Source organism: Dendropsophus ebraccatus, chromosome 7 (genome assembly GCF_027789765.1).
Source record: "Dendropsophus ebraccatus isolate aDenEbr1 chromosome 7, aDenEbr1.pat, whole genome shotgun sequence".
Lineage (NCBI taxonomy): Eukaryota > Metazoa > Chordata > Amphibia > Anura > Hylidae > Dendropsophus > Dendropsophus ebraccatus.
In genome coordinates this window covers 92,148,669-92,155,208 of record NC_091460.1, presented here as the reverse complement: position 1 = coordinate 92,155,208, position 6,540 = coordinate 92,148,669, and the positions used below count along the sequence as shown (strand labels likewise).

At 39.9% G+C, this 6,540-nt stretch overlaps 1 pseudogene; it reads right to left on the bottom strand.

Annotated features, from left to right (window-relative positions):
- Positions 1-5,850: 5,850 nt before the first annotated feature.
- Positions 5,851-5,936, bottom strand: LOC138797936 (U6 spliceosomal RNA; annotated as a pseudogene).
- Between the last annotated feature and the right edge of the window lie 604 nt (positions 5,937-6,540).

Genomic DNA, 6,540 nt, shown 5'->3' with positions numbered 1-6,540 from the left:
CCTCACGCATCTTTAGATCCTTCAACGAACTCCATCTGTGTCCCCCCCACTTTTGTTCGTACCTCACAAAACCGCCTCTAAGATTTTGCACGACCTGCCCCATACTCTGAAACTCTCTACCCCGACACATCCGTCTCTCATCCACCATCAAGACCTTCAAAAGTAACCTGAAAACCCATCTTTTTAAAATAAGCTATAACCTATAATAATTCTGCACCACACTTTGACTAGCTGCACTTTACCTTCTATCTCCCCTCTCCTTACCTTGTAGATTGTAAGCCTTTTCGAGCAGGGTCCTCTATCCCCATGTACCATACTGCCATTAAACTTATTCATGTAACGTGTTTTGATCTTGTAATGTTCCTGTTTGTCACCCTCTATTGCTTGTACAGCACTCTGGAATCAAGGATGCCTTAAAAATAAATAATAGTAATTTGGGTTTTCACTATGCCTTCCAAAAGATCTATCTTGATTCTATTTGCAGGATCTTGTGATCCTAATCTCCACCTCTCAAGGGTCTCTTAAATAGATCTATTCCCCAAAAAGTTATTTCTTCCGGATTGTCTCTATAAGAGATGAGTGAGTAGTGAAATATTCAAAAGTTCAAAATTCGATTCAAATAGACCGCCGTAATGCCAATGGGAAAAAAATGCTTGTTTCTTGGAAACCTAAATTCGATCACTTGGAGGTCACCAATTCCATAATGACACCTTTAGAAAATTATGTAAACACCTCTAGAATGCAACTGGGAAAGCAGGCAAGCAGTATTTTCAACCACTATCACAGGTAGCTGTGTTAGCGGTCCCCGGCAGTAATACTGCTCCCTGTAATAGTTAATATTTAATTAAAACAGCAAATTTTTGTTTTCATATTGCTATTTTTCATTTACAATAGCAAAACTGAAACGAAAAAATGCTGTTTCAATTAAATATACTGTTAATAAATTAATATTACACACAGAAAAAAAAATAGTAGTACCAAATTTTTTATTTAACTCATTCTCAGTATACAGCCGTATACCCAATATCTGAAGTTTTAAGCTAGTAGATACACTGCAGCCTATTTCTCACAGTGCACTCCAGCTACCTACCTATCTGAACACACTGATGTGCTGCTAGCCGGTTTAATAGCTGTTTATATGTTGGTGAAGCTCTGCTATCTATAATTTTAGACCTAACAAGGGCTTTTGAGGGTCCTTCCTGCCTAAAATCACCTAACACCTAGCTGTCCCTGCTGTACACTGGGAGAGAACAAGAAGAAAAAAGTAGGCACCGGCACCTCTTGTGATACCTCAATACACCAAGGATAAGGATTATGTGAGAAGGTGCTCACCTGGATGCCACTTGGGCTTTGTGCATATCACCCCTCAACAGGGTACAAATCCGAATACAGGGTCTTGTTTGGTGACAGTCCACTGTATAGGGGCCTACTACCTCTAGGGACTGCTAAGCTGACTGTACCAAAAACACAGGATACTCCCAAAATAAAGGGGCCTGTGGAGAGAGTAAGTGAATAAAATAAAAAGGAATTAAGTTACTCACGGTCAGCGCTGTCCACATAGAGAAGTGGCTGAAAGCTTAAATAAATGAATTTAATATAGTAAAAAATATATTTAATATAGCACAAATATGACGCGTTTCGAAGACATACGTCCTCTTCGTCAGATAAAACAAAGTGCTTTATCTGCTCCTAGTGCCTGTCCCACACCCTCTGCATAGTTATTGGTTAACAAAAAAGCACCAGAGAAGGTGGGAGGGGAATTTAATTTTTACTGCATTTTTGGTCAAATAATTTAGAATGGTGTACTATTCAATCGAATACCTACTTGATCGAGCAGTACTCGCTCATCTCTAGTCTCTAAGTTTCTCATGCATATGTTGGGAGATGGGAGTGTCAACCCCCCTTCTACTGAACAAAAACAACAGACAAGCTGAAAATAATGGACTGCACCTCACAAATAACTCATAATGTAGTAGAAAAATTTATTGACATGAATGCAGGGACAAATGATTAAAAACATCTAAAATACACACAACACCCCTCTGACTATGATGCTGTCTAGTGGGATCTGACCCCCCCCCCCCCCCTCAAAAAAAAAGAGAAAAAAAAAGGGAATATATGGTGTTTCAAATGACAGCCAAAACTAAGCACACTTCACACTATAACCAAATGAGGGTAAAGGTGTTTATATGTAAAGGATGAAACCACAAACCAATATGAATATAATATAATGTAATATCAAAGTAACCACTAGACCACATCATGGTCGATGGGGTGTTGTGTTTATTTTAGATGTTTTTAATAGTTTTTCTCTGCATTCAATACATTTTTCTGATACATTCTGAGTTATTTGTGAGGTGTACTGCATTGTTTTCAGCTTGTCTGTTGTACTTGTTCTTGTCATTTTCAGGTTGGTAAGGCTTGCACTCCCTTCTATATTTTACATGGCGCCAACCTAGGCATTTTACAACCCCCCTTCTAATGTCACCAATGTGATCCACAATCTGCCTACGTAGTTCCGTCTTGGTCTTCTCCATGTGATCTAGGGTCCAGGGTACGTGACCTAGATAACACCTAGTGACTTGCAATTGGTAAACACCTCCTTATTTTAAAATGGTCAACTGTACTGCAGATCCTAAATGTTTTAATGTTATGTATGAACTTACAGAATTTTAAAGAAACCTGTAGGCCTTCTATCTAATTACATTTCCTCTCTTCTTTCTGGCTTCTCACTAGCCTTTTATGGAGGCTTCTCTCCTTTTTGAAAGTAATGAGTGTTTTTTTCTGGGAGTACTTGTTTGGCAAGACTGTCTTAGTATCCCCCAATATTTGGATATGATATCCCTGACTTTATGTGAACAATTATCAAACTGATTAATGATCCTCAAGTCACCCTTTGGATTACCCTGCTGCGTAATCTTGGGTTGAAACAGGTCAGTTCTTTGTTGGCAAGATGCTGCTTGATATGATTCCTTCAGTACCCTATTTGGGTACCCTCTGGATATGAATCTCTCCCTAAGGTCAGATGCTTCTCTAAAAGTGCTCTGATCTGAATAGTTCCTCCTCAGGCAGAGATACTGCCCCTTTGGTATCCCTCTCATTAGGGGTCTAGGGTGGCAGCTCTCTTACCTAAGGAGGCTCTTTGTAGCTGTGCTTTTTCTAAATACCCCAGTGGACAAGGAAGCATCTGGTCCCTCAGTTATGGTGACATCTAGACATTGGAGAGTATATTCGTTAATTTCTGATGTGAAGTGTAATCCAATATCAGTATCATTTAATGTTTCCACGAAGTTTGTGAAGGAGATGGAGCCCCCCTGCCACAAGACAAAGATATCATATATATATATACATATATATATATATATATATATATATATATATATATATTATGAAGAGTGTGCAATCCAGCACTCCAAGACGTGTAGGCATAAAAAAATTAACTTTTATTCCATGTGTGCAATTGAAAGCATAAAACCAACACGTTTCACACATGGCTACAAAATTATGACCATGAAACGTGGCTAAGACAGGATGCGTCGTAATAATAAACAACCTCTCACTCTTTTTTTTTTTTACCAAATTAAGGGACAATGCTCTTAGATTGATATCTTCAGCTTCAGATCGGATCACTTGAGAGAATTCTATAACAATCCCCATCTCCTAAAATCCTTAAGCAAATTTTGACATACTCAGGGTATCTAAAATACATAATTTAACACAATGTTTCTTTTTCTTGGGCCCTATCAGTGGTTGAAATACTTTACAGAATTAAACATATTGCTTGATGTAAATAAAATGTTTCACCTGAACCCATGAGCACAAGAGTGATGGGAGTAAAACCAAAGCTCTGAAAGTTCTAACAGACCCATCACAGGAATTAACTAGGAACTCAAGTATATCACACCCCTAGGACTGTGTTTGGGTGGTTAGACTGGCAAAACATGGTAAAACAAATGAATATTACCATAACCTGTACCCTTATTATCTTTGCCTTCGTATGCTGTATAATCCTGTGTGTTAAAGGATTCTCACTAAAGCTGTTGAAGAGAAAACTTTAACTAGGTATGCTAATTTCCCCTTCTAAGATGATTAAGAAGAATCCAAAAGCCTAAAACCAATTAACAAAGAAAAGGGAGGCCTTCCCCATACATTCCATATTAAGGAGGGATATACTAAAATCTGGCTTTTGACTTTCCTTCGTGTAAGCCCATAGCCCCAAAAGGTTGAAGACCTCAGAAAACATAATGAAACAGATTGTTAGCTTTTTAACCTAGGGATAAACGTCAGCCGCTTTTGAAAATGGCTTTAAATAGGGTAAAGTTGAGGATGTAATTATAGTTTTGTATAGCCATTACAGTATGGCGCTGACTTTGTAAATACGTACATTGGAGGAGATTTATCAAGTTTTTAGACAGGTTTTTGGACATGGAAAATTTGCTAAATTTCGCAACCACATAGCTGCGCAAAATTTTGCAACTTTTCTCCAATGTGTGCTGATCATGCCTACTTCAGCTTAAGCTGAAAGTAGGCATGATTTATAATATGCAACTACTTCACATAGTCACACAGAATTGCAAACACCTAATTGTGAAGCTGGTTTCTTCCAGGGCCAAACAGTAAGGGGCGGCATAGCGCACTGACCTTATTCTTCAAAAGTGGGGAATCCCGTCTTGATGCCAGAATTCCCTGCTGTATGGGGCTACCCATCCAAGAGCAGAAAACTTTGTCTCTAGATCCGGCTTTTTAAAATAGCAGGGCGCTGAGCAGAAGGCATCGGTTGTATGCCTCCCGAACTGTCTGCTACGCAACTCTTTACAAAAAACGGATGAAAAACGGATTTAAAAAAACTGTGCCTTTGTGTGCATCCGTTTTGATCCATTTTTCCATTAACTTCCATTATAAAAAGATACGGATCAAAATGGATCATTTTTTTAACGGACACAAAAATTAGATCTACTACGTTTTTGTGTCCGTTAAAAAAACGGATCCGTGGAAAAAACTGATCAAAACAGATGCACACAAAGGCATCTGTTTTTTTCATCCGATTTTCATCCGTTTTTTGGGGAAAAAACTGATTGCAAAAACGTAGTGAGAACCCAGCCTTACCCTGCTTTAGCCAGGAAAAGGTGGAGTGGACTTGTGTTTGGCGTTCTTCAGTTTGCCAGAGGGTTGAAGGGTAATCAGCTAAATAAAACTGTTTCCCCAATCTTCCTGCTGTCAAAGGAAGACCGTGGCCCACAGAAGGGGGCAAGGCAAGCAGTGGCACAGGCGCTGTGAGCTACACTTACATCCCTGTACAGACCCAGTGCTGAACTTCTTGCTGTTGTGGTAGTGACTGAATCAGTACAGCAGCAATACAGAGATCTGCTCAGATACCCCATAATCAGCCATTTTCCAGGCTCAGCACCTCCTGTAGTGTGACCGACATACTGGCTCATTTTAGGGGTCACCAGACAGTACAGTCTGTTGCATTAACTGCAATTAACTATATATATATATATATATATATATATATATATACACACATACAGTTGTGCTCAAAAGTTTACATACCCTGGCAGAAATTTAGCTTTCTTGTCCTTTTTTAAGAGTATATGAATGATAACTAGAGATGAGCGAACCGGGTTCGGGTTCGAGTCGATCCGAACTCGAACGATCGGCATTTGATTAGCGGGGGCTGCTGAACTTGGATAAAGCTCTAAGGTTGTCTGGAAAACATGGATACAGCCAATGACTATCCATGTTTTCCACAAAGCCTTAGGGCTTTTTCCAACTTCAGCAGCCACCGCTTATCAAATGCCGAAAGTTCAGGTAGCATGCTCGAGGTTCGCTCATCTCTAATGATAACACAAAAACTAACATCAGTGACAGCGCAGGGGCCTTGCTAATCTTCTCTGTATCGTTCCAATTTTAGTATATGTGCTGCCGAAGCGAGCGGAATTGGAATGCACATATTGTTGAATCTGTATTTATATTCGCATCCCTTTTGTAAAAAAAAAAAAAAACATCAGTGACAACATGAAGTCTTTTGTGGTAGTTGTGCATGAGACTCTATATTTTCTCAGAGGGTAAAGCTGCTCATTCTTATTGTGAAAAAGCCTCCAGTTCCTGTAAATTCCTGAGCTGGCTTGCATCAACTGTGTGGTTTAATGATATTGATGTTTGGGAGACTGATATAGCCACTCCAGAACCTTCTGTCAGGACAGGGAGGTACAGACACTACAAGACACTGGGCCCTAGGTCTGAACCCACCCACTGTCCCTACCTGCTTGCCTCAGTCGGCCCTAGGCGGCCGTGGACAACCACGTTGACGTTCCCTGCGCTAAATACATGCACACGGAACAAGACGGAAAAACAACACAAAAGAATAGTCAAACAAGCCGGGTCAAAAATCCAAACAGGCAATGCAGTACAAAATTAGCCAGCAAACGGGTAGTCAAAAAGTCAGCCAGGAGGTCAGGTATCAAGTCGAGCAAAACAGAAGGATTAGGAGTGGGGATCGCAGGAGTAGACAAGGGAAGCTGGGATCAGGGTATTAAG